The sequence below is a fragment of the Vicia villosa genome, linkage group LG1 (genome assembly GCF_029867415.1).
Source record: "Vicia villosa cultivar HV-30 ecotype Madison, WI linkage group LG1, Vvil1.0, whole genome shotgun sequence".
Taxonomy (NCBI): Eukaryota; Viridiplantae; Streptophyta; class Magnoliopsida; order Fabales; family Fabaceae; genus Vicia; species Vicia villosa.
This window is the reverse complement of record NC_081180.1, coordinates 153,913,229-153,940,589: the sequence shown is the minus strand read 5'-3', so window position 1 is coordinate 153,940,589 and position 27,361 is coordinate 153,913,229. Positions and strand designations below refer to the sequence as shown.

General features: G+C 32.1%; 3 long non-coding RNA genes across 3 annotated transcripts; all 3 read left to right on the top strand.

The window, feature by feature from the left end:
- The first annotated feature begins 1,889 nt into the window (after positions 1-1,889).
- LOC131619264 (uncharacterized) lies at positions 1,890-2,563 on the top strand. Its single transcript, XR_009288940.1, has 2 exons — positions 1,890-2,152; positions 2,229-2,563. It is a non-coding gene; the product is annotated as an uncharacterized LOC131619264 (long non-coding RNA).
- An 8,744-nt stretch (positions 2,564-11,307) lies between these two features.
- On the top strand, positions 11,308-11,981 carry LOC131619257 (uncharacterized). Its single transcript, XR_009288939.1, has 2 exons — positions 11,308-11,570; positions 11,647-11,981. It is a non-coding gene; the product is annotated as an uncharacterized LOC131619257 (long non-coding RNA).
- An 8,683-nt stretch (positions 11,982-20,664) lies between these two features.
- LOC131619251 (uncharacterized) lies at positions 20,665-21,338 on the top strand. Its single transcript, XR_009288938.1, has 2 exons — positions 20,665-20,927; positions 21,004-21,338. It is a non-coding gene; the product is annotated as an uncharacterized LOC131619251 (long non-coding RNA).
- Positions 21,339-27,361: the final 6,023 nt, after the last annotated feature.

Genomic DNA, 27,361 nt, shown 5'->3' with positions numbered 1-27,361 from the left:
TATTGTAAAAGTTGTAACAAGATGGGACACGAATGCAAAGAAAAAGATAACAAGTGAAAAAAGTATGGATAACAAAAGCTAGCAACACTACTACAAAAAACACATCTAACGTCGGACGCGAAATGTGTTTGACCTCAACTACGGAAGCGAGGTAACGAAGGGCATCATGAAAAGCTACCCGTTATCACCTCGAATATTAAAACACCAAGGGTTAAAGTTAACTGCACGCGGGCTCAATTCCCAGCATCAACATTTTATTATTTTCAAAACTGGATGGCGCGCCCAATATTAACACTCAGTGTATTGAAGAACCGAGGTAATAGATCAATGTTCTTAACAAAAACTGTAATGGAGAATAACAACAACAACAACAACAAAAACAACAATAATAACATCAATGAAATAATTTATTTAGGAACCAAACAACTTACAATGTACACATCATTACATCAAATTATGCGTAAGAAGGAGGGGAAGGAATAACAAAGAAGGGAAAGAGAAATTTGAAAAGACAAAGAGATGTAATCATTCAACAACTTGAGGTAGCTAGTCAACCAAAAGATCTTTCCAACTTCCAAGAGAAAAAAATATGGAGAATTAAAGAAGCAATAATTAGAAGGAAACTTGACATGCGTGAAATCTTTTGGCTTTTAGACTTTCAAAGACCAGAGAAGTGGAAGAATCAGAAGAACCAATATATCAAATTGGAAAACTTGTTTGAACCAAAACACAAAAAGAACTTCATCCAAATAAATCAGAGAAGTGGAAGAACCAAAACACAAAATGAGCACTTCATCCAATGCTGAGAGAACATAAGTTGTTGTGGTTGTAGAGGTCCAAGTCGTTGTAGCAACCGGCCTAAAATTTTAAGGAAAAGAGTCGCCACCATTAATTTTATCCTGAGGGAAGGGAATTAAATGGATTACCCTAAGTTTAGAGATTATACGTTCGTGAGTCGGTTAGACGTAGGGAAGGTGTTAGGCACCCTTCGTCTCCCTTGTATTCAAGGGGACCCCTTCTAGGTTTAGGTTTCTTAGGTTTAGACTTGAGATACGGTAAATGTACATCTACCCATATCTTAAAATAAATATGTTGATATTTAAAAAAGGGAAACATGTTAGTGTTTTTTATAGTTATACTCGCTAGGGTTTCAAAACCCTATGCCTACGTATCCTCTAGTGCAATGAGGAAGTCAGAGTAATCGTAGTTCATATTTTTGTTTGGTTAGTTATTTTTTATGGACTGTGTAAATGTTTTAGAAATCTCCTTTGAAACTTGTCTGAATTTGGAAGTAACGTAGGCGTAGACGCAGTTCATAATCGACTTATAAAATAAATCCACAGTTCGATGAAATAATGTTGAATTTGAAATTATGTTAATAGAAAAATAATTTGATTGGTTAGAGGCATTAAGTTTTAGAATTAGTTGGAATTTAATAATAAAAATAGTTAAGCAAAATAATTTAACATTAGCAAGGAAATTTAGAAGCTTGGAGAAAGGATTAACGGTTATTATACATATTTACTTAATTTTGATAAACACATTATTTATTCAATTATTACATATACATTTTACTTATTTAATCACCATATATATAAAATTTAATAAAATAATTATAATAAATAAAAATATAAATAAGGTTTTAAGGGATATAAATTAAACCAAATAAATTTATTTGTTAAATTTAAATGAATAAATTATTTAGATAAATTAGGTGGGATATATTTTTAACTACCGTTTGATGATGATCACGTGACTCCCTGCTGATGAACCAGGGGCGTCCGATCCTAATGAATATAATGAAGGGCCAGGATTTAAAGGTTGACAAGGGATCATGATAAGGATATGCGTGGGATTATCATTTTTATAATTTTGTGGTTTAATGAAAAGAAACGTAGAAAGATGCTTTCCACGATCTATATTTCCTTTCCTCTTCAATTGCTCTTTCTCTCTCCTTTATCCTCTCTCTCGTTTTTTCAAAACCCAGCATATGAACAACAATCAAGAACAACAATCACATAACCCAGATTCTTTCAACCATTATCCAAACCCTAACGATATCTCACTCAAATCCTTACCCACAAAACCCCCAAATTGAAACCCCAATAACATGCATCGAATGAAAATCAAAGCCAAGTGTTCTTACCTCCTTGTAATCGTGAATCCGAGTAATGTTCTTCTTCTGTTTCCTTCCCGATTTCTAATCCTCTCCTTGTTTCTGGTTGTAGGCAAGCGGTGGAATGGACTAGGGGATTAGGGTTTCAGATTTGAAACTCCTAATTTCTTGAAGGTGAGCGGCGGCGGATTCGTGTATCTCGCAATAACCGAATCTTCTCCTCCTCTTTTTCTCTTCTTTTTTTGTGTTAAATATTTGTGTTCTTTTTTCGGTCCTTTGTTCATTAGTTTTAGGCTTGATTTATAGTGATTAAGTTTTGTTCGAATTAGGAAATCTGTTTAATGTTTGATTCAAATAGGAATTAGGATTAAATGTCTTAATTGATTTAGCAATAAAGTTTGATTCGATTCGGTTGTGAATTGATTAGTTGTGATATTTTGTTTCCAATTCCTATTTGATTTCCAATTCCTATTTGATTTACTATTATTGATTCAGATTTTCGTTCGTAGTATTCTTCATATTTGTACTTGATTCATCTTTAATAAAAGCTTTTCCTTTTCTATATTTGTTTGTTTGAGAAGAAATTAGGGTTTGGGGTTGAAGAAGGTGGTGTGCGGCGGCCGCTCTTAGAGGTTGAAGAAGAAAGGATTCAAAAACCCTAGTTTGACTAAGTCCACTACCTTAATAAACAATAATATTAATACTTTAATAATAATAATAACCATAATTAATAATATTTTATCAATAACAATGTTAATCAGAAATGTGGATGGATCAGCTATTAATATCAATATCAACCACTAATTAATAATAAATAATAATGATAATATTTAATAAAATAAAAAAAAAAATTTAACTTTAACAATATTTCTAAACAGTAAGAGAATATTTATTTTAAATAATTTATAATGAAGTAATAATAATATTAATGTTAAGTTTAGAATGATAATAGTCAAGCTATCACCAATATATATATATATATATATATATATATATATATATATATATATATATATATATATATATATATATATATATATATATATATATATATAGTCATTTTTAATTTACAATGTTATAACAAATTAAACACACCAATTTAAATATTAGTTAATTGTAAATCATATCATAAACAAATATAATATTTACATCGCGATGTTAGTTAATTGTAAATCATATCGTAAACAATTTATATATATATATATATATATATATATATATATATATATATATATATACTAAACAAATATTTAAACATTTTAAACAAAATAGATTTAGTTAATTGTAAATCATATCGTAAACAATTTATATATATATATATATATATATATATATATATATATATATATATATATATATATATATATATATATATATATATATATATATATATATATATATATATATATATATATATATATATATATATATATATATATATATATATATATATATATATACTAAACAAATATTTAAACATTTTAAACAAAATAGATTTAATCATATCGTAAAACTTCTATTTACATCTAATGGGCAAAGTTTAGATTTTAATGGGCCATAGTTAATTTTGGAAAGAGTCCCATTTGATAAAACAAAAAAAAATGCACCCCATTCCCTTTATCATAATATAATAATGGTTAGTATTCACCATAATTCAATTGGTAGATAAAAACTAATACGACTAACTAAATTGACTATTAACGCCTATGCGGACAAATTTGGGGTATGACAGCTGCCCCTATTTAATAACTCTTCGATCGGAGAGTGCGAGAATACGAAGTTCTCGCGTGTTTAGATCGAAGATTTATTAAGTACGGAAGACCCCGAATTTGACCCGAGTTCTGAAAGTAAATGACAAAGTGTGGATAGTTTACCAATGCTCGAGTAGAATGATTATAAGTTTTTATGTTCTTATCCCAACTTAGAGGACAAGTCACACTGGTTTGAAAAGGATAATCTATTAAAGCCTTGTGGGCTATTATAGTAAATTGTATCGTAAATTTTGCGTATTCGTCACAACCTAGGAAACGAATAAGACAAGATTAGATAGTTCGTTGTCGTTTCTGGTTTGACACAATGGACTATATCGTAGTTACTATGTACTTACTGCAACTTAGAGGATAAGTAACACAGAGTAGATAACTCACTGCTGCTCAGCGAACTATCATGGATTCCTTTATATCTTATCACAACCTAGAGAATAAGAAATAATGGGTTTCAACTCTATTTTAGATTTTAATCCAGTAGAGTTGAGGAAAGATGGAAAACTTACTTGCCACATCCTAGAGAGCAAGTAGTCGTCAATCTATTCTTTATCTATCACGACCTAGAGGATAGATAAAGTTTGCGTTTAACCAAGATTAGATAGTATAATGACTGTAGATAATCATGCCTATACTAACAGGTAAACGTTCTCACCAAATGTTTGCACCAAATGTTCCCCAAATTGTTCTCACTAAGAGTTTACACCAAATGTTCCCCAAATTTTTCTCACCAAGTATTTGCGTTTAACCACAATTAGATAGTAAAAATGACTGTAGATAATCATGCTTATGCTAACTGGTAAACTTTCTCACCAAATGTTTGCACCAAATGTTCCCCAAATTGTTCTCACCAAGTGTTCGCACCAAATATTCCCCAAAATGTTCTCACCAAGTATTTGCGTTTAACCACAATTAGATAGTAAAAAATGACTGTAGATAATCATGCCTATGCTAACTGGTAAACTTTCTCACCAAATGTTTGCACCAAATGTTCCCCAAATTATTCTCACCAAGTGTTCGCATCAAATATTCCCCAAAATGTTCTCACCAAGAGTTTGCACCAAATGTTCCCCAAATTGTTCTCATCAATTTTTTTTTGCCCTAAGCACCAAATTTTCTCACCAAATGTTTGCGCCAATATATATATATATATATATATATATATATATATATATATATATATATATATATATATATATATATATATATATATATATATATTTTTTTTTTTTTTGCCCCAAGCACCACATTTTCCCACCAAATGTTTGCACCAATGTTTGTGTATTTTTGATTTCGATGATTTTATAATCATCAGTTTTTTTGTGTTTATTGATATCGGCAAGGTTACTGGAAATCGTCAATTAGGTGATTGGAAAATGAACACTCAGTAAGGATACTGTCATTGGTAAGGTTACCGGAAATCATCAATCAGGCGATTGGAATTATGTGTTCAGTAAGGCTGTTGACATCGGTAAGGCTACCGAAAATCATCAATCAGACGATTGGAAATAAACAAACAGTAAGGTTACTGTCATCGGTAAGGCTACCGGAAATCATCAATCAGGCGATTGGAAATAAACAAACAGTAAGGTTACTGTCATCGGTAAGGCTACCGGAAATCATCAATCAGGTGATTGGAAATAAACAAACAGTATAATTACTGTCATCGGTAAGGTTACCGGAAATCATCAATCAGACGATTGGAAACAAACAAACAGTAAGGTTACTGTCATCGGTAAGGTTACCGGAAATCATCAATCAGACGATTGGAAATAAACAAACAGTAAGGTTACTGTCATCAGTAAGGTTACCGGGTGATAAGCAAACTTGATTTTTTGTAAAAGAGTTTTGTTTTATAACTGCCAAGTAAATTTAGGCTTTGCAAAAAACGTTTTATGCTTATAGAGATGAGATGAATGCTATGCATGATTCATGACAATGAAATGACTCGATTGTCCAATAAGTTTGTGGATGATTATGATTGAGATGAGTTACTTATGCACCAAGGCTGCTTATTAAAAGCAAGTTATTTATGCTAGTATGGCTTTCCGACACTTGTTTTTGAACTCGTAAATTGTTGGCGTAGGAGAAGGATCCAAGGGAAATGTGAAAGTACGCAGAGAGCTTGCCCCTTTGTGAAATGTATTACCCCAATATGTTGATTTGTAGATATTTTCTTAATACAATCCCGAGAGTAGTTTGATTGTAATATGAATGACCCCACTATTTTGCACTTCGAGACATTATGCCTTTGATTGTGGACTCTTGGAATGTCTTGCCCCATAATGAACTATTTTGAATTAACTCTTTCGAACGAGCTTCGTAGCGATCAGCCCCAATATTCGGATTTTTGAAAGGTATGCCCCTAATTTATAGGATATGGAGGAAGCACCCTTAGAAAGAACTTGGATATCATCGCGAACTTGATATAGATTGACCCAAGATTTGAATCTTGAAAAGTATGCCCCAATATCTCTAGAATCTGGAGGACCCTTAGAAATAACTTGGACATCATCGCGAACTTGATAAAGATTGCTCCAAGATTTGAGTTCTAAAAAGTATGCCCCAATTTCAAAGTCTGAAGGGATGTTCTTAGACCTCACCATGTGGTGATATTATTTGATATAACTTTCGCCAAGTGTCCAAATCTTGGAAAATTTGTACTCTGTAATTGCTTGAAAGGGAATTTGGATCCTACATGCCGTAAGATGAACTTGGTACGATTTGCCCCCATATTTGAGCTTTCAGAGTTTGTCACTCATCATTAGGATCTTGGAAATGTATGCCCCTGATTGTCTGGTGCTTTGAAATGTGACTCAAGTTGATCGAATCTTAGAATGAATGCCCCTAGTCAATATGATCTTCCTGTGATGTGCCCCTATGATCATTAGGATTTGCCCCTGATTATAGGGCTCCTCTTAGATGTTTTGCCCCTAGTCAGTAGCGTCTTGAAATGAATTTCTTTTGATTAAACCAATTTTGAAATCTCTTTGATGCTAAGTTTCGATTCGTAGATAAAATTGTACATTTTGAAAAGTAATTCTTAGTAACGCACATGCAAGTTTTTGAAATCGAAGTTTTTATGGAGAAGGAATGGACGATTTAGAGATGGAGATTCGAAGAAGCGAAATGGTTAGCAATAATTTTAACAAACATAGGAGTCAGTTTAACACAAATTTTTCCGAGTATGCTTCCATAGTTTAACCTTGCTTCAATTAGGGCTTTCTAAGGTTGTAACGTGGCCATGGTTTGTGGTTTAAGAAACAAAGATATAAGGCTCAAATTTTATATAAACCCACCCCATTCTTCTTGATGTTCTCCAATCCTAAAATTCGCTTAATCCAATGAATGCATTCAGTTTGCAAGAGAATTTTTCGTAGTCGTAGTGATGGTAATAAGATTTGATAAAGATCCAAGTGCCAATGAAGAGCATTGATAAGATCCAAGCGTTGATAAGAAGCTTTTGATTATTTTTGAGGTGGCAGTCACAAGATTATTTTCCAATTTTTTCCTTTCAATCCCTTATTTTTTTTGCATGGACCAATTCTTTTAAATTTGTGGTCCATCGGGATGCCATAACTTTTGCCTAAGTCAAGTTTCTTTTGATTTTTACTTGACTTAGCGGGATTTTTATTTTATTTTTGAGCTTATTTTTTTTCGATCTTTGAACATTTGTGACTGCCATGTTGGTTGTCGTAAGATTCATCTTTATTTCTTCATTGGTCTTGAATGATATATTGAGGAAGGAGATGTTGCAAGCTTTATCTTCATTGTTTCCTCAATCTTTAATGAATGCGAGGAAAAAGATGTGCTCGAACTTTTGCTTAGATTGACTAATTCTCCTGAGTATAGAATGCACCATTGAATTAATTGAAATCTACCCTGCCCCTGGTTAAAATTAAGGTTTTTTTAGTATATAGAAGAAAACTCCAACTTCTGGCTCGAGGAGGGTTAACTACAGATTAACTTCCTTATTTCTCCACTGTTTAGGATTTAAAACAATGCCTTACATCATCAGCTCGGTTTTACATTGAAAGCATACGTTAGAAAAATTAGATTAATTTTAATTACATCATTCTCCCTCGAAGTTTGTTAAATGTGAGAAATAGAAAAAGGATCAAATGGATTGACCTTTTTTTTGTTCCATTTTTTTTTAGAAAGAGTGAATACGAATGAATTGGATTCAAAAACATGCATGCTCATTTTATTAAAATTATTAATCAAAGAGTAAAACTTTAAGAAACAAACAAAACTTAGCAATAACGAAATTTCAAATGGAAAATAACAAAGCCTAATGATCTTAAGGACAAGCTTCCTTGACCTCTAAGAGATGTTGATGATATTTTTTCCACTTGTCAAAGTAAGGGGTAACCATTCACAAAGGGCATTCCTTCTTCAAAAGTCAACTTCTTGTTATCGATCAAATCTTGGACTTTGTGTCTGAAGGCCCAACATTTCTCCAAAGTGTGCCCTGGAGAATTGGCATGATATTCACACCTTGCATTTGCATTATATTTTGGTGGGATTGCCCCAGTAGGAGGATCAAGTTTCTTTAGCTCAACCAATGAAACCTTGAGCAGTTGCTGAAGTAGTTGATTGTTAGGCATAGGAAGCAAATCAAACCTTCTCGGGGTGGCTTTGGTTCTTCCTTCTGATGAATACCCATATTCTGTTGGTAGGGTTGTTGATATTTTTGACATTTTTGTTGAAGTGGGGGGATCACCCATGGTTGTGATGTTTGATAAGTTGGACGGACATGTGGCTGACACAACGAAGGGTTACCTTCCCTTCCCAACAACATTTGTATGATCAAATTCATTTGAGTCTGTAACTGGTTGACCTCCTCCCTTAATAGTTTTTGATCTTTCTTGAGTTCTTCCTTAGTTTCTTGAGACATGCTCCAAGTTCTCTTGTGAGTATCAGGAAGCCTGCTAGCTAAATGGTAATTGGATAAGAGCAGGGATGAAAATGCGTATGCAAATGTATATATGTAAATGGAAATGCAAAGTCACATCATGGATGCAATGCAATCTCATGTGTGGGTTTAGGGTGAATACCCTAAAGAGGCTAGGGTAGTGAATACCCTGTACCTGTCTTGAGATAGAAACGAGGACACCCCATACAAGTTTATAAAAGTGAATACCCTAAAGAGGCTAGGGTAATGAATACCCTATATCGATTTTGGGATAGATAGACAAAAGAGAACCCTAGCGGGTTTCTTGAGAAAGAAATAGACAGAAAGTAACCCTAGTATGTAGGCATTTAAGTTTGTCCTACGTATATTCTACCCTTCCCTATGATGGTGGTTTTCTTAAGGGTATCATGGATAACACGAAAGGAAAAAGGCACAAGGGCCTCCCTTAAGCGGAGTCTCTTTATAGACCAAGACTTTTGTCTTGTAGGTCGTACATGGTCTCACCATGAGATTTTGTTTTGGATTTTACAAAGAGTCGCAGGTCAAATCCAAAGTCCTACCTCCGAAAGTGTGCTCTTTCTAAAGGTATTTCTTAGGATAAAACCGACTCTAGGTGAAATAGTCGCAACAACGCACAGGGGACAGATTAGCCCTCGTGGCCAATTGACATTTCGTTTCTAAGGTTCCTTCCATTTCTTCACACCAAAAAAAAAAAATCCCACCAATATATATAGTAATGATAAAAGAAATTAATGAAATAAACAATTAAAACGAGTATGGAAATAACACCAATTAAATAAAATAGAAACACACCAAAGAAAGGAATAATTGATTTAGTTAAAATAGTATTTAAATTGTATTCATGTGAATGAAATTATTTGTAGTGATGAGTTAAAGAGTATCCTTAAGTATGTAAGTTCATAGGTTCGTTCTACGAGCAATCTACCCTCCCGTAAAAGGTAGTTTTTTTCTTAAGGGATTTATGGATAACACCAAAGGGAAAGGCACAAGGGCCTCCCTTAAGAGGAGCCTCATTGTAGACCGAGACTTTGTCTCTTAGGTCGTACAAAGGTCTCACCATAATTTTTGTTTTGGCTTTACAAAGAGTCGTAGGTCAAATCCAAGTCCTACCTCCGAAAGAATATTCTTTCCAAAGGTGTTTCTTAGGATAAGACCGACTCTAGGTGAAATAGTCGCAACAACGCACAGGGGGCAGATTAGCCCTCGTGGCCAATTGACATTTCATTTTCTAGGGTTACTTTCATATTTCTCATTACAATAGTCATCCCGTAACAAATTATAATAAAATTAAAAATAAACAAATAAATATAAAAGATGAATAGTACGAAAAATAAATGAATATCAATAAATAATAATAAATCCAATATCCAATATAATAAAAACCCAAATAACCTAAACCTAAAAGTAGGGTCGACTCTAAGTTTAAGGTCCCCAGCAGAGTCGCCAGCTGTAGCAACCGGCCTAAAATTTTAAGGAAAAGAGTCGCCACCATTAATTTTATCCTGAGGGAAGGGAATTAAATGGATTACCCTAAGTTTAGAAATTATACGTTCGTGAGTCGGTTAGACGGAGGGAAGGTGTTAGGCACCCTTCGTCTCCCTTGTATTCAAGGGGACCCCTTCTAGGTTTAGGTTTCTTAGGTTTAGACTTGAGATACGGTAAATGTACATCTACCCATATCTTAAAATAAATATGTTGATATTTAAAAAAGGGAAACATGTTAGTGTTTTTTATAGTTATACTCGCTAGGGTTTCAAAACCCTATGCCTACGTATCCTCTAGTGCAATGAGGAAGTCAGAGTAATCGTAGTTCATATTTTTGTTTGGTTAGTTATTTTTTATGGACTGTGTAAATGTTTTAGAAATCTCCTTTGAAACTTGTCTGAATTTGGAAGTAACGTAGGCGTAGACGCAGTTCATAGTCGACTTATAAAATAAATCCACAGTTCGATGAAATAATGTTGAATTTGAAATTATGTTAATAGAAAAATAATTTGATTGGTTAGAGGCATTAAGTTTTAGAATTAGTTGGAATTTAATAATAAAAATAGTTAAGCAAAATAATTTAACATTAGCAAGGAAATTTAGAAGCTTGGAGAAAGGATTAACGGTTATTATACATATTTACTTAATTTTGATAAACACATTATTTATTCAATTATTACATATACATTTTACTTATTTAATCACCATATATATAAAATTTAATAAAATAATTATAATAAATAAAAATATAAATAAGGTTTTAAGGGATATAAATTAAACCAAATAAATTTATTTGTTAAATTTAAATGAATAAATTATTTAGATAAATTAGGTGGGATATATTTTTAACTACCGTTTGATGATGATCACGTGACTCCCTGCTGATGAACCAGGGGCGTCCGATCCTAATGAATATAATGAAGGGCCAGGATTTAAAGGTTGACAAGGGATCATGATAAGGATATGCGTGGGATTATCATTTTTATAATTTTGTGGTTTAATGAAAAGAAACGTAGAAAGATGCTTTCCACGATCTATATTTCCTTTCCTCTTCAATTGCTCTTTCTCTCTCCTTTATCCTCTCTCTCGTTTTTTCAAAACCCAGCATATGAACAACAATCAAGAACAACAATCACATAACCCAGATTCTTTCAACCATTATCCAAACCCTAACGATATCTCACTCAAATCCTTACCCACAAAACCCCCAAATTGAAACCCCAATAACATGCATCGAATGAAAATCAAAGCCAAGTGTTCTTACCTCCTTGTAATCGTGAATCCGAGTAATGTTCTTCTTCTGTTTCCTTCCCGATTTCTAATCCTCTCCTTGTTTCTGGTTGTAGGCAAGCGGTGGAATGGACTAGGGGATTAGGGTTTCAGATTTGAAACTCCTAATTTCTTGAAGGTGAGCGGCGGCGGATTCGTGTATCTCGCAATAACCGAATCTTCTCCTCCTCTTTTTCTCTTCTTTTTTTGTGTTAAATATTTGTGTTCTTTTTTCGGTCCTTTGTTCATTAGTTTTAGGCTTGATTTATAGTGATTAAGTTTTGTTCGAATTAGGAAATCTGTTTAATGTTTGATTCAAATAGGAATTAGGATTAAATGTCTTAATTGATTTAGCAATAAAGTTTGATTCGATTCGGTTGTGAATTGATTAGTTGTGATATTTTGTTTCCAATTCCTATTTGATTTCCAATTCCTATTTGATTTACTATTATTGATTCAGATTTTCGTTCGTAGTATTCTTCATATTTGTACTTGATTCATCTTTAATAAAAGCTTTTCCTTTTCTATATTTGTTTGTTTGAGAAGAAATTAGGGTTTGGGGTTGAAGAAGGTGGTGTGCGGCGGCCGCTCTTAGAGGTTGAAGAAGAAAGGATTCAAAAACCCTAGTTTGACTAAGTCCACTACCTTAATAAACAATAATATTAATACTTTAATAATAATAATAACCATAATTAATAATATTTTATCAATAACAATGTTAATCAGAAATGTGGATGGATCAGCTATTAATATCAATATCAACCACTAATTAATAATAAATAATAATGATAATATTTAATAAAATAAAATAAAAAATTTAACTTTAACAATATTTCTAAACAGTAAGAGAATATTTATTTTAAATAATTTATAATGAAGTAATAATAATATTAATGTTAAGTTTAGAATGATAATAGTCAAGCTATCACCAATATATATATATATATATATATATATATATATATATATATATATATATATATATATATATATATATATATATATATATATATAGTCATTTTTAATTTACAATGTTATAACAAATTAAACACACCAATTTAAATATTAGTTAATTGTAAATCATATCATAAACAAATATAATATTTACATCGCGATGTTAGTTAATTGTAAATCATATCGTAAACAATTTATATATATATATATATATATATATATATATATATATATATATATATACTAAACAAATATTTAAACATTTTAAACAAAATAGATTTAGTTAATTGTAAATCATATCGTAAACAATTTATATATATATATATATATATATATATATATATATATATATATATATATATATATATATATATATATATATATATATATATATATATATATATATATATATATATATATATATATATATATATATATATATACTAAACAAATATTTAAACATTTTAAACAAAATAGATTTAATCATATCGTAAAACTTCTATTTACATCTAATGGGCAAAGTTTAGATTTTAATGGGCCATAGTTAATTTTGGAAAGAGTCCCATTTGATAAAACAAAAAAAAATGCACCCCATTCCCTTTATCATAATATAATAATGGTTAGTATTCACCATAATTCAATTGGTAGATAAAAACTAATACGACTAACTAAATTGACTATTAACGCCTATGCGGACAAATTTGGGGTATGACAGCTGCCCCTATTTAATAACTCTTCGATCGGAGAGTGCGAGAATACGAAGTTCTCGCGTGTTTAGATCGAAGATTTATTAAGTACGGAAGACCCCGAATTTGACCCGAGTTCTGAAAGTAAATGACAAAGTGTGGATAGTTTACCAATGCTCGAGTAGAATGATTATAAGTTTTTATGTTCTTATCCCAACTTAGAGGACAAGTCACACTGGTTTGAAAAGGATAATCTATTAAAGCCTTGTGGGCTATTATAGTAAATTGTATCGTAAATTTTGCGTATTCGTCACAACCTAGGAAACGAATAAGACAAGATTAGATAGTTCGTTGTCGTTTCTGGTTTGACACAATGGACTATATCGTAGTTACTATGTACTTACTGCAACTTAGAGGATAAGTAACACAGAGTAGATAACTCACTGCTGCTCAGCGAACTATCATGGATTCCTTTATATCTTATCACAACCTAGAGAATAAGAAATAATGGGTTTCAACTCTATTTTAGATTTTAATCCAGTAGAGTTGAGGAAAGATGGAAAACTTACTTGCCACATCCTAGAGAGCAAGTAGTCGTCAATCTATTCTTTATCTATCACGACCTAGAGGATAGATAAAGTTTGCGTTTAACCAAGATTAGATAGTATAATGACTGTAGATAATCATGCCTATACTAACAGGTAAACGTTCTCACCAAATGTTTGCACCAAATGTTCCCCAAATTGTTCTCACTAAGAGTTTACACCAAATGTTCCCCAAATTTTTCTCACCAAGTATTTGCGTTTAACCACAATTAGATAGTAAAAATGACTGTAGATAATCATGCTTATGCTAACTGGTAAACTTTCTCACCAAATGTTTGCACCAAATGTTCCCCAAATTGTTCTCACCAAGTGTTCGCACCAAATATTCCCCAAAATGTTCTCACCAAGTATTTGCGTTTAACCACAATTAGATAGTAAAAAATGACTGTAGATAATCATGCCTATGCTAACTGGTAAACTTTCTCACCAAATGTTTGCACCAAATGTTCCCCAAATTATTCTCACCAAGTGTTCGCATCAAATATTCCCCAAAATGTTCTCACCAAGAGTTTGCACCAAATGTTCCCCAAATTGTTCTCATCAATTTTTTTTTGCCCTAAGCACCAAATTTTCTCACCAAATGTTTGCGCCAATATATATATATATATATATATATATATATATATATATATATATATATATTTTTTTTTTTTTTTGCCCCAAGCACCACATTTTCCCACCAAATGTTTGCACCAATGTTTGTGTATTTTTGATTTCGATGATTTTATAATCATCAGTTTTTTTGTGTTTATTGATATCGGCAAGGTTACTGGAAATCGTCAATTAGGTGATTGGAAAATGAACACTCAGTAAGGATACTGTCATTGGTAAGGTTACCGGAAATCATCAATCAGGCGATTGGAATTATGTGTTCAGTAAGGCTGTTGACATCGGTAAGGCTACCGAAAATCATCAATCAGACGATTGGAAATAAACAAACAGTAAGGTTACTGTCATCGGTAAGGCTACCGGAAATCATCAATCAGGCGATTGGAAATAAACAAACAGTAAGGTTACTGTCATCGGTAAGGCTACCGGAAATCATCAATCAGGTGATTGGAAATAAACAAACAGTATAATTACTGTCATCGGTAAGGTTACCGGAAATCATCAATCAGACGATTGGAAACAAACAAACAGTAAGGTTACTGTCATCGGTAAGGTTACCGGAAATCATCAATCAGACGATTGGAAATAAACAAACAGTAAGGTTACTGTCATCAGTAAGGTTACCGGGTGATAAGCAAACTTGATTTTTTGTAAAAGAGTTTTGTTTTATAACTGCCAAGTAAATTTAGGCTTTGCAAAAAACGTTTTATGCTTATAGAGATGAGATGAATGCTATGCATGATTCATGACAATGAAATGACTCGATTGTCCAATAAGTTTGTGGATGATTATGATTGAGATGAGTTACTTATGCACCAAGGCTGCTTATTAAAAGCAAGTTATTTATGCTAGTATGGCTTTCCGACACTTGTTTTTGAACTCGTAAATTGTTGGCGTAGGAGAAGGATCCAAGGGAAATGTGAAAGTACGCAGAGAGCTTGCCCCTTTGTGAAATGTATTACCCCAATATGTTGATTTGTAGATATTTTCTTAATACAATCCCGAGAGTAGTTTGATTGTAATATGAATGACCCCACTATTTTGCACTTCGAGACATTATGCCTTTGATTGTGGACTCTTGGAATGTCTTGCCCCATAATGAACTATTTTGAATTAACTCTTTCGAACGAGCTTCGTAGCGATCAGCCCCAATATTCGGATTTTTGAAAGGTATGCCCCTAATTTATAGGATATGGAGGAAGCACCCTTAGAAAGAACTTGGATATCATCGCGAACTTGATATAGATTGACCCAAGATTTGAATCTTGAAAAGTATGCCCCAATATCTCTAGAATCTGGAGGACCCTTAGAAATAACTTGGACATCATCGCGAACTTGATAAAGATTGCTCCAAGATTTGAGTTCTAAAAAGTATGCCCCAATTTCAAAGTCTGAAGGGATGTTCTTAGACCTCACCATGTGGTGATATTATTTGATATAACTTTCGCCAAGTGTCCAAATCTTGGAAAATTTGTACTCTGTAATTGCTTGAAAGGGAATTTGGATCCTACATGCCGTAAGATGAACTTGGTACGATTTGCCCCCATATTTGAGCTTTTAGAGTTTGTCACTCATCATTAGGATCTTGGAAATGTATGCCCCTGATTGTCTGGTGCTTTGAAATGTGACTCAAGTTGATCGAATCTTAGAATGAATGCCCCTAGTCAATATGATCTTCCTGTGATGTGCCCCTATGATCATTAGGATTTGCCCCTGATTATAGGGCTCCTCTTAGATGTTTTGCCCCTAGTCAGTAGCGTCTTGAAATGAATTTCTTTTGATTAAACCAATTTTGAAATCTCTTTGATGCTAAGTTTCGATTCGTAGATAAAATTGTACATTTTGAAAAGTAATTCTTAGTAACGCACATGCAAGTTTTTGAAATCGAAGTTTTTATGGAGAAGGAATGGACGATTTAGAGATGGAGATTCGAAGAAGCGAAATGGTTAGCAATAATTTTAACAAACATAGGAGTCAGTTTAACACAAATTTTTCCGAGTATGCTTCCATAGTTTAACCTTGCTTCAATTAGGGCTTTCTAAGGTTGTAACGTGGCCATGGTTTGTGGTTTAAGAAACAAAGATATAAGGCTCAAATTTTATATAAACCCACCCCATTCTTCTTGATGTTCTCCAATCCTAAAATTCGCTTAATCCAATGAATGCATTCAGTTTGCAAGAGAATTTTTCGTAGTCGTAGTGATGGTAATAAGATTTGATAAAGATCCAAGTGCCAATGAAGAGCATTGATAAGATCCAAGCGTTGATAAGAAGCTTTTGATTATTTTTGAGGTGGCAGTCACAAGATTATTTTCCAATTTTTTCCTTTCAATCCCTTATTTTTTTTGCATGGACCAATTCTTTTAAATTTGTGGTCCATCGGGATGCCATAACTTTTGCCTAAGTCAAGTTTCTTTTGATTTTTACTTGACTTAGCGGGATTTTTATTTTATTTTTGAGCTTATTTTTTTTCGATCTTTGAACATTTGTGACTGCCATGTTGGTTGTCGTAAGATTCATCTTTATTTCTTCATTGGTCTTGAATGATATATTGAGGAAGGAGATGTTGCAAGCTTTATCTTCATTGTTTCCTCAATCTTTAATGAATGCGAGGAAAAAGATGTGCTCGAACTTTTGCTTAGATTGACTAATTCTCCTGAGTATAGAATGCACCATTGAATTAATTGAAATCTACCCTGCCCCTGGTTAAAATTAAGGTTTTTTTAGTATATAGAAGAAAACTCCAACTTCTGGCTCGAGGAGGGTTAACTACAGATTAACTTCCTTATTTCTCCACTGTTTAGGATTTAAAACAATGCCTTACATCATCAGCTCGGTTTTACATTGAAAGCATACGTTAGAAAAATTAGATTAATTTTAATTACATCATTCTCCCTCGAAGTTTGTTAAATGTGAGAAATAGAAAAAGGATCAAATGGATTGACCTTTTTTTTGTTCCATTTTTTTTTAGAAAGAGTGAATACGAATGAATTGGATTCAAAAACATGCATGCTCATTTTATTAAAATTATTAATCAAAGAGTAAAACTTTAAGAAACAAACAAAACTTAGCAATAACGAAATTTCAAATGGAAAATAACAAAGCCTAATGATCTTAAGGACAAGCTTCCTTGACCTCTAAGAGATGTTGATGATATTTTTTCCACTTGTCAAAGTAAGGGGTAACCATTCACAAAGGGCATTCCTTCTTCAAAAGTCAACTTCTTGTTATCGATCAAATCTTGGACTTTGTGTCTGAAGGCCCAACATTTCTCCAAAGTGTGCCCTGGAGAATTGGCATGATATTCACACCTTGCATTTGCATTATATTTTGGTGGGATTGCCCCAGTAGGAGGATCAAGTTTCTTTAGCTCAACCAATGAAACCTTGAGCAGTTGCTGAAGTAGTTGATTGTTAGGCATAGGAAGCAAATCAAACCTTCTCGGGGTGGCTTTGGTTCTTCCTTCTGATGAATACCCATATTCTGTTGGTAGGGTTGTTGATATTTTTGACATTTTTGTTGAAGTGGGGGGATCACCCATGGTTGTGATGTTTGATAAGTTGGACGGACATGTGGCTGACACAACGAAGGGTTACCTTCCCTTCCCAACAACATTTGTATGATCAAATTCATTTGAGTCTGTAACTGGTTGACCTCCTCCCTTAATAGTTTTTGATCTTTCTTGAGTTCTTCCTTAGTTTCTTGAGACATGCTCCAAGTTCTCTTGTGAGTATCAGGAAGCCTGCTAGCTAAATGGTAATTGGATAAGAGCAGGGATGAAAATGCGTATGCAAATGTATATATGTAAATGGAAATGCAAAGTCACATCATGGATGCAATGCAATCTCATGTGTGGGTTTAGGGTGAATACCCTAAAGAGGCTAGGGTAGTGAATACCCTGTACCTGTCTTGAGATAGAAACGAGGACACCCCATACAAGTTTATAAAAGTGAATACCCTAAAGAGGCTAGGGTAATGAATACCCTATATCGATTTTGGGATAGATAGACAAAAGAGAACCCTAGCGGGTTTCTTGAGAAAGAAATAGACAGAAAGTAACCCTAGTATGTAGGCATTTAAGTTTGTCCTACGTATATTCTACCCTTCCCTATGATGGTGGTTTTCTTAAGGGTATCATGGATAACACGAAAGGAAAAAGGCACAAGGGCCTCCCTTAAGCGGAGTCTCTTTATAGACCAAGACTTTTGTCTTGTAGGTCGTACATGGTCTCACCATGAGATTTTGTTTTGGATTTTACAAAGAGTCGCAGGTCAAATCCAAAGTCCTACCTCCGAAAGTGTGCTCTTTCTAAAGGTATTTCTTAGGATAAAACCGACTCTAGGTGAAATAGTCGCAACAACGCACAGGGGACAGATTAGCCCTCGTGGCCAATTGACATTTCGTTTCTAAGGTTCCTTCCATTTCTTCACACCAAAAAAAAAAAATCCCACCAATATATATAGTAATGATAAAAGAAATTAATGAAATAAACAATTAAAACGAGTATGGAAATAACACCAATTAAATAAAATAGAAACACACCAAAGAAAGGAATAATTGATTTAGTTAAAATAGTATTTAAATTGTATTCATGTGAATGAAATTATTTGTAGTGATGAGTTAAAGAGTATCCTTAAGTATGTAAGTTCATAGGTTCGTTCTACGAGCAATCTACCCTCCCGTAAAAGGTAGTTTTTTTCTTAAGGGATTTATGGATAACACCAAAGGGAAAGGCACAAGGGCCTCCCTTAAGAGGAGCCTCATTGTAGACCGAGACTTTGTCTCTTAGGTCGTACAAAGGTCTCACCATAATTTTTGTTTTGGCTTTACAAAGAGTCGTAGGTCAAATCCAAGTCCTACCTCCGAAAGAATATTCTTTCCAAAGGTGTTTCTTAGGATAAGACCGACTCTAGGTGAAATAGTCGCAACAACGCACAGGGGGCAGATTAGCCCTCGTGGCCAATTGACATTTCATTTTCTAGGGTTACTTTCATATTTCTCATTACAATAGTCATCCCGTAACAAATTATAATAAAATTAAAAATAAACAAATAAATATAAAAGATGAATAGTACGAAAAATAAATGAATATCAATAAATAATAATAAATCCAATATCCAATATAATAAAAACCCAAATAACCTAAACCTAAAAGTAGGGTCGACTCTAAGTTTAAGGTCCCCAGCAGAGTCGCCAGCTGTAGCAACCGGCCTAAAATTTTAAGGAAAAGAGTCGCCACCATTAATTTTATCCTGAGGGAAGGGAATTAAATGGATTACCCTAAGTTTAGAAATTATACGTTCGTGAGTCGGTTAGACGGAGGGAAGGTGTTAGGCACCCTTCGTCTCCCTTGTATTCAAGGGGACCCCTTCTAGGTTTAGGTTTCTTAGGTTTAGACTTGAGATACGGTAAATGTACATCTACCCATATCTTAAAATAAATATGTTGATATTTAAAAAAGGGAAACATGTTAGTGTTTTTTATAGTTATACTCGCTAGGGTTTCAAAACCCTATGCCTACGTATCCTCTAGTGCAATGAGGAAGTCAGAGTAATCGTAGTTCATATTTTTGTTTGGTTAGTTATTTTTTATGGACTGTGTAAATGTTTTAGAAATCTCCTTTGAAACTTGTCTGAATTTGGAAGTAACGTAGGCGTAGACGCAGTTCATAGTCGACTTATAAAATAAATCCACAGTTCGATGAAATAATGTTGAATTTGAAATTATGTTAATAGAAAAATAATTTGATTGGTTAGAGGCATTAAGTTTTAGAATTAGTTGGAATTTAATAATAAAAATAGTTAAGCAAAATAATTTAACATTAGCAAGGAAATTTAGAAGCTTGGAGAAAGGATTAACGGTTATTATACATATTTACTTAATTTTGATAAACACATTATTTATTCAATTATTACATATACATTTTACTTATTTAATCACCATATATATAAAATTTAATAAAATAATTATAATAAATAAAAATATAAATAAGGTTTTAAGGGATATAAATTAAACCAAATAAATTTATTTGTTAAATTTAAATGAATAAATTATTTAGATAAATTAGGTGGGATATATTTTTAACTACCGTTTGATGATGATCACGTGACTCCCTGCTGATGAACCAGGGGCGTCCGATCCTAATGAATATAATGAAGGGCCAGGATTTAAAGGTTGACAAGGGATCATGATAAGGATATGCGTGGGATTATCATTTTTATAATTTTGTGGTTTAATGAAAAGAAACGTAGAAAGATGCTTTCCACGATCTATATTTCCTTTCCTCTTCAATTGCTCTTTCTCTCTCCTTTATCCTCTCTCTCGTTTTTTCAAAACCCAGCATATGAACAACAATCAAGAACAACAATCACATAACCCAGATTCTTTCAACCATTATCCAAACCCTAACGATATCTCACTCAAATCCTTACCCACAAAACCCCCAAATTGAAACCCCAATAACATGCATCGAATGAAAATCAAAGCCAAGTGTTCTTACCTCCTTGTAATCGTGAATCCGAGTAATGTTCTTCTTCTGTTTCCTTCCCGATTTCTAATCCTCTCCTTGTTTCTGGTTGTAGGCAAGCGGTGGAATGGACTAGGGGATTAGGGTTTCAGATTTGAAACTCCTAATTTCTTGAAGGTGAGCGGCGGCGGATTCGTGTATCTCGCAATAACCGAATCTTCTCCTCCTCTTTTTCTCTTCTTTTTTTGTGTTAAATATTTGTGTTCTTTTTTCGGTCCTTTGTTCATTAGTTTTAGGCTTGATTTATAGTGATTAAGTTTTGTTCGAATTAGGAAATCTGTTTAATGTTTGATTCAAATAGGAATTAGGATTAAATGTCTTAATTGATTTAGCAATAAAGTTTGATTCGATTCGGTTGTGAATTGATTAGTTGTGATATTTTGTTTCCAATTCCTATTTGATTTCCAATTCCTATTTGATTTACTATTATTGATTCAGATTTTCGTTCGTAGTATTCTTCATATTTGTACTTGATTCATCTTTAATAAAAGCTTTTCCTTTTCTATATTTGTTTGTTTGAGAAGAAATTAGGGTTTGGGGTTGAAGAAGGTGGTGTGCGGCGGCCGCTCTTAGAGGTTGAAGAAGAAAGGATTCAAAAACCCTAGTTTGACTAAGTCCACTACCTTAATAAACAATAATATTAATACTTTAATAATAATAATAACCATAATTAATAATATTTTATCAATAACAATGTTAATCAGAAATGTGGATGGATTAGCTATTAATATCAATATCAACCACTAATTAATAATAAATAATAATGATAATATTTAATAAAATAAAAAAAAAATTTAACTTTAACAATATTTCTAAACAGTAAGAGAATATTTATTTTAAATAATTTATAATGAAGTAATAATAATATTAATGTTAAGTTTAGAATGATAATAGTCAAGCTATCACCAATATATATATATATATATATATATATATATATATATATATATATATATATATATATATATATATATATATATATATATAGTCATTTTTAATTTACAATGTTATAACAAATTAAACACATCAATTTAAATATTAGTTAATTGTAAATCATATCATAAACAAATATAATATTTACATCGCGATGTTAGTTAATTGTAAATCATATCGTAAACAATATATATATATATATATATATATATATATATATATATATATATATATATATAAATTGTTTACGATATGATTTACAATTAACTAAATCTATTTAGTTAATTGTAAATCATATCGTAAACAATTTATATATATATATATATATATATATATATATATATATATATATATATATATATATATATATATATATATATATATATATATATATATATATATATATATAGGGGACGACTCAGGTGAAAACACTTGGTTATTATGAGAAATGAGAACAATGAATCACGACCATTAAATTTTGATTTTGTTGATTTTAATGGACTGGATTGGTTTCTCTTTCTATATTGATTTAAAATAAATATTAAGGATTGTAGAAAGAGAAACCAATCCAGTCCATTAAAATCAACAAAATCAAAATTTAATGGTCGTGATTCATTGTTCTCATTTCTCATAATAACCAAGTGTTCTCACCTGAGTCGTCCCCTATATATATATATATATATATATATATATATATATATATATATATATATATATATATATATATATATATATATATATATATATATATATATATATATATATATATATATATATATATATATATATATATATATACTAAACAAATATTTAAACATTTTAAACAAAATAGATTTAATCATATCGTAAAACTTCTATTTACATCTAATGGGCAAAGTTTAGATTTTAATGGGCCATAGTTAATTTTGGAAAGAGTCCCATTTGATAAAACAAAAAAAAATGCACCCCATTCCCTTTATCATTTATCATAATATAATAATGGTTAGTATTCACCATAATTCAATTGGTAGATAAAAACTAATACGACTAACTAAATTGACTATTAACGCCTGTGCGGACAAATTTGGGGTATGACAGTCGTTAAAAGAGACCCTGCTACCGAACCTTTGAGACCCAGGAGAGCTCTCAGGAAGAGGAGATCAAGAAGAAGAAGGGTGAAAAAGCCAGTCATCATCGATTCTGATGATGATGAAGCAGATTATACTTGGTCAAACTTTCTCTCATCCAGAGGATTTATATATGATTAATAAAAAATGACCTTTTGCAAGTTTATTTAATGAATGTTTTATTCGATGGTTTCTTATCTGCCAGCTTAAGGTTATAACTAACTTATGGCTTTTATTATATGGTTTCAAGGAATTCAAGAAATCCTTTCTCACACACGCTAATCTTTCAGCTTTCATCCTATGGTTATATGCTACTAAATCTGACTAAAACCAAAACACATTTGCAGCAAAACAAAAATAAAGGAAATGTGAATGACACACTAATGATTCATACACAAAATCTTAAACATAGAAACTATAACTTACAATAAATTATCTTTTTGTCTTTCCCATATTCCGTCTTGTTGTCTTTCTCGGATTCTTGATGCATAGTCTTTAAGGTAGTTTGTACGTTAACCAAGATTTATTCTTATAAAAATAGGTGTTTGCATAACTATCCAAAACACCAAAACCAAAATCTAAAACAACCCAAAGTTATTCTCACAAAATTTAAATAAGAAATGAACATAGCGAAGAGGCCCAACTACGATCCATAAAATAAAGCTTCTCAATAACAACAAGAACAACAGTAATGGAGAACAACAAGAACAACAATAATGGAGAACAACAACAACAACAAAAACAATAAGAGCAATAATAACATACCATGGAGAAGAGTTTTTAGATTAATGGTGAGAGAGTTTTTTCGTTAGCTAGAGAAGTAGTGTTCTTTCATTGGGGCTTGTTGGAGAAGAAGTGTTCTTTCGTTGGCTGGAGAAGTAGTGTTCTTTCGTTACGGTTCAAAAACTGAATTAGGTAGACACTGAGGGAATAAAAATATATAAAAATTATTTATCGCGGTTAATATAAAACACCGAGGTAACATTGACAACGTAAAATCTATAAAAAATAAAGGCACCTTTTTGGTCGCAAAAAGAATAAAATATTAGTGAGTTTTTATCTCGGTTTTACAGAAAACCGAGGTAACATATCCATCGTACCATCTAAAAAAAAGGGGGCCTTTTTGGTTCCATATGAAACATTAAATAGCAAGAGCTGAGAATCAAATCTCCAACCCAGAGCATATATTTATGTCGGTTTTATTTAAATCCGAGGTAACAGATTTATTATTATTATTATTTAAATAAAACAAGACATTCCGTAATTTTTTATTGTACATGGTGAAAGCTTTGTCATAAAAAGCATTATTTATTGTAGTGCAAGATGCCTGACCAAGAAGCTGAAAAGAAACCTATAGAACTAGAAGCTGAGTAGTAAGAAATTGGAAGAAATGAATGGCAAGTAGAAGGATCCTCCAATAAAAACAAAGGGAAAATATGGATATAAGGTATATCTAGGGGGGAGAAGAAATAGTATTGGGATTCAAAAATGGTTTTGAGGTGCTTGGGATGGAAAGCTCAATAACCACATATGCTAAAGTACCATGATGCTAGCTTGAAATGTATGAGGCCTAAATAAAAGAGCAAGACATATTGAGATAGGGGACCATCTCAATAAACTTCATATGTCATGTGGTGCTTTAGTAGAAACTAGAGTCAAAAGAAATAATGCCAGTGCCATTAGAAAAAAATTTGAAGATAAATGGAGTTGGCTTGATAATTACAATGATCACCCAAATGGAAGAATATGGATAATATGGGAAACTACAAGAATGGATATCAACTATAGAGATAGTTTAGACACTACCTTCATTGTGAAGTCTTTAATTTAGATGGGAAACAATCTCATTGGTTGACTGTGATCTACGCATAGAATTAATTAACACAAAAAACTATGGAGAGATATCAAAGAGATTGATTCTAGTGCCCAAGTCCTTTGGATGGTGATTGGAGATTTCAACAACATTCTCAAAATAAATGATAGAACAAGAGGAAACCGCGTACATGAAATTAAAGTGAAAGATCTAGAAGACATGATGGAAGAAATATACTTGTACCGGCATGAAACAAAAGGGAACTATTATACTTGGTAAAACAAACATATAAAAGGAACAATATACTATAGAATTGATAGATCAATATGCAATAGAAAGTGGTTTGTTGCATTTCCAAACTCTAATATAAAATTCTGCAGGCACATACTTCTGATCATAACCAACTCAAGGTAAACATGCTAGGACACATGGCTGAAATAAGATTCAAGTTTCTGAATTGTGTTGTTGTCAACCACGACTTTATGAATGAGGTCAGAAGTAGTTGGAATAAATAAGAAGATCATGTTCAATATTCAAGATAGTAGGTTGAATTTGGAGTAAGCACAAAATCGGCAAGAATGCAATATGTTCAACACATATTATATCAAAAAGGTTCAACATTGGACATATGATCTAATATAGTCCATTGAGATAGAAAAGTAAATGAAATTGTAGAAATCAAAGCTAAATTAGATGAAGCTTGGTGATGGCAATACTGCATATTTTCATGCCACCGTCAGAGGTAAAAACAATAAATTTGGAATTTACAAGTTAGAGGATTCCAATGGTACAATATTAACTGAACACAAAGAGATTGAAAAAGAAATCATTAGATTTTACAGAGAATTGGTTGGTAAATTTACCCAAAAAACAAAGCATATGGATACTGTTACTATTAGAAAAGAAGCTTAACTTCAAGAAATGCATAGAAATAGTTTAAATTAACCCATTACTGATCAAGAAATTTGGACAACTTTGAGGGGCACTGGTGATACAAAAGCACCTAGAATTGATGGTTATAATGCTAAATTCTTCAAGAGAAATTGGAATATTATTGGAGGCGATGTAAAGGAAGTAGTATAAGATTTATTCATCAACAACAAACTATACATTGCAGTGAATTGTGCCCTGGTAACTCTAATACCTAAAATTTATGATGCAATAACAATGAAGGATATGAGACCTATAACATGTTGGACTACTTTGTACAAAATCATATCAAATATTTTAACTGCAAGATTGAGTAAGGTGATTAATGTGGTGGTTGATGAAAGCCAATATGCCTTTGTCCCAAGGAAAGTGATTTATAACATTATAATCATTGCTCATGAATTATTTAGAAGGTACAATATAAAGTATATATCTCCTAGATGTGCTATTCAAATGGATTTGCAGAAGGCCTATAATACAGTGGAATGGATAGCTCTAGAAGGAATTATGAGAGAAATGAACTTTCCCATTAAGTTCATTAAGTGGATTATGATATGTATCAATTATATCTCTTACAAATAAATTATCAATGGACAACATAGTGATCTAATGAAAGTAAGAGGCTTAAGGCAAGGAGATCCATTATCTACTCTGCTCTTTGTGCTAGTCTTGAAGTACCTTCATAGATATTTAAAAAAGCTGCAAAGAAAACCTTATTTCAATTATCATCCCAAGTGTGAGAAGATGCAAATAACAAATATCTGTTTTGAAGATGATCTTATTCTATTTTATAGAGGTGATGAGATATTAGTGTAACTCATGATGAAATAATTTCAACAATTCTCTGAAGCAACAAGGTTACAGGCCAATCCAATAAAATGTAAGATTTACTTTGGAGGAGTAAAAGAGCATATTCAACATAAGATAATGAAGGATACAGAGTTCTAATCAGGTAACTTACCTTTCAAATACCTAATGGTCCAATTATCGAGTAGGAAGCTGATTGTTTATCATTGCGAACCTTTAATTAATAGAATTGTTAGCAAAATTAGACATAAGACTACAAAGTTACTGAGCTATGTAGGAAGACTTCAACTGATCAAAAGTGTATTATTTGCTATCACCGCATATTGGATGCAAGTCTTCCCAATCTCCAAGAATGTGATAAAGAAAATAGAATATATTTGCATAAGCTTCTTATGGAGTAGTGCTGAGAAAGTGAGCTGAAAAAACCGTGTAGTGTGGGATTGAGTATGCTATCCTAAGAAAACAGGAGGGCTTAATATTACATAATTGATAGAATGGAATGTAGCAACTATAAGCCAGCTGCTATGGAACTTGAAAGCCAAAGTGGATAAATTGTGGGTCAAGTGGATTGATGATTACTACCTCAAATGGCAATATATCATGAGATGGCAAGGTACATCTAGTTCCTCTTTTATTTTCAAACGAATATTAAAGTGTAAAACATATGTGGAGCAGATAATTTATTGGAATGAAGCCATGAAAAAAGGCACATATAGAAATGCATCCATGTATAAAGAGTTGAGAGGTGATAAAGGAAATGTGGAATGTACTAAACTGATGTATACTAGTTATGCTAAACCAAGAGAATTTTTCAATCTTTAGAT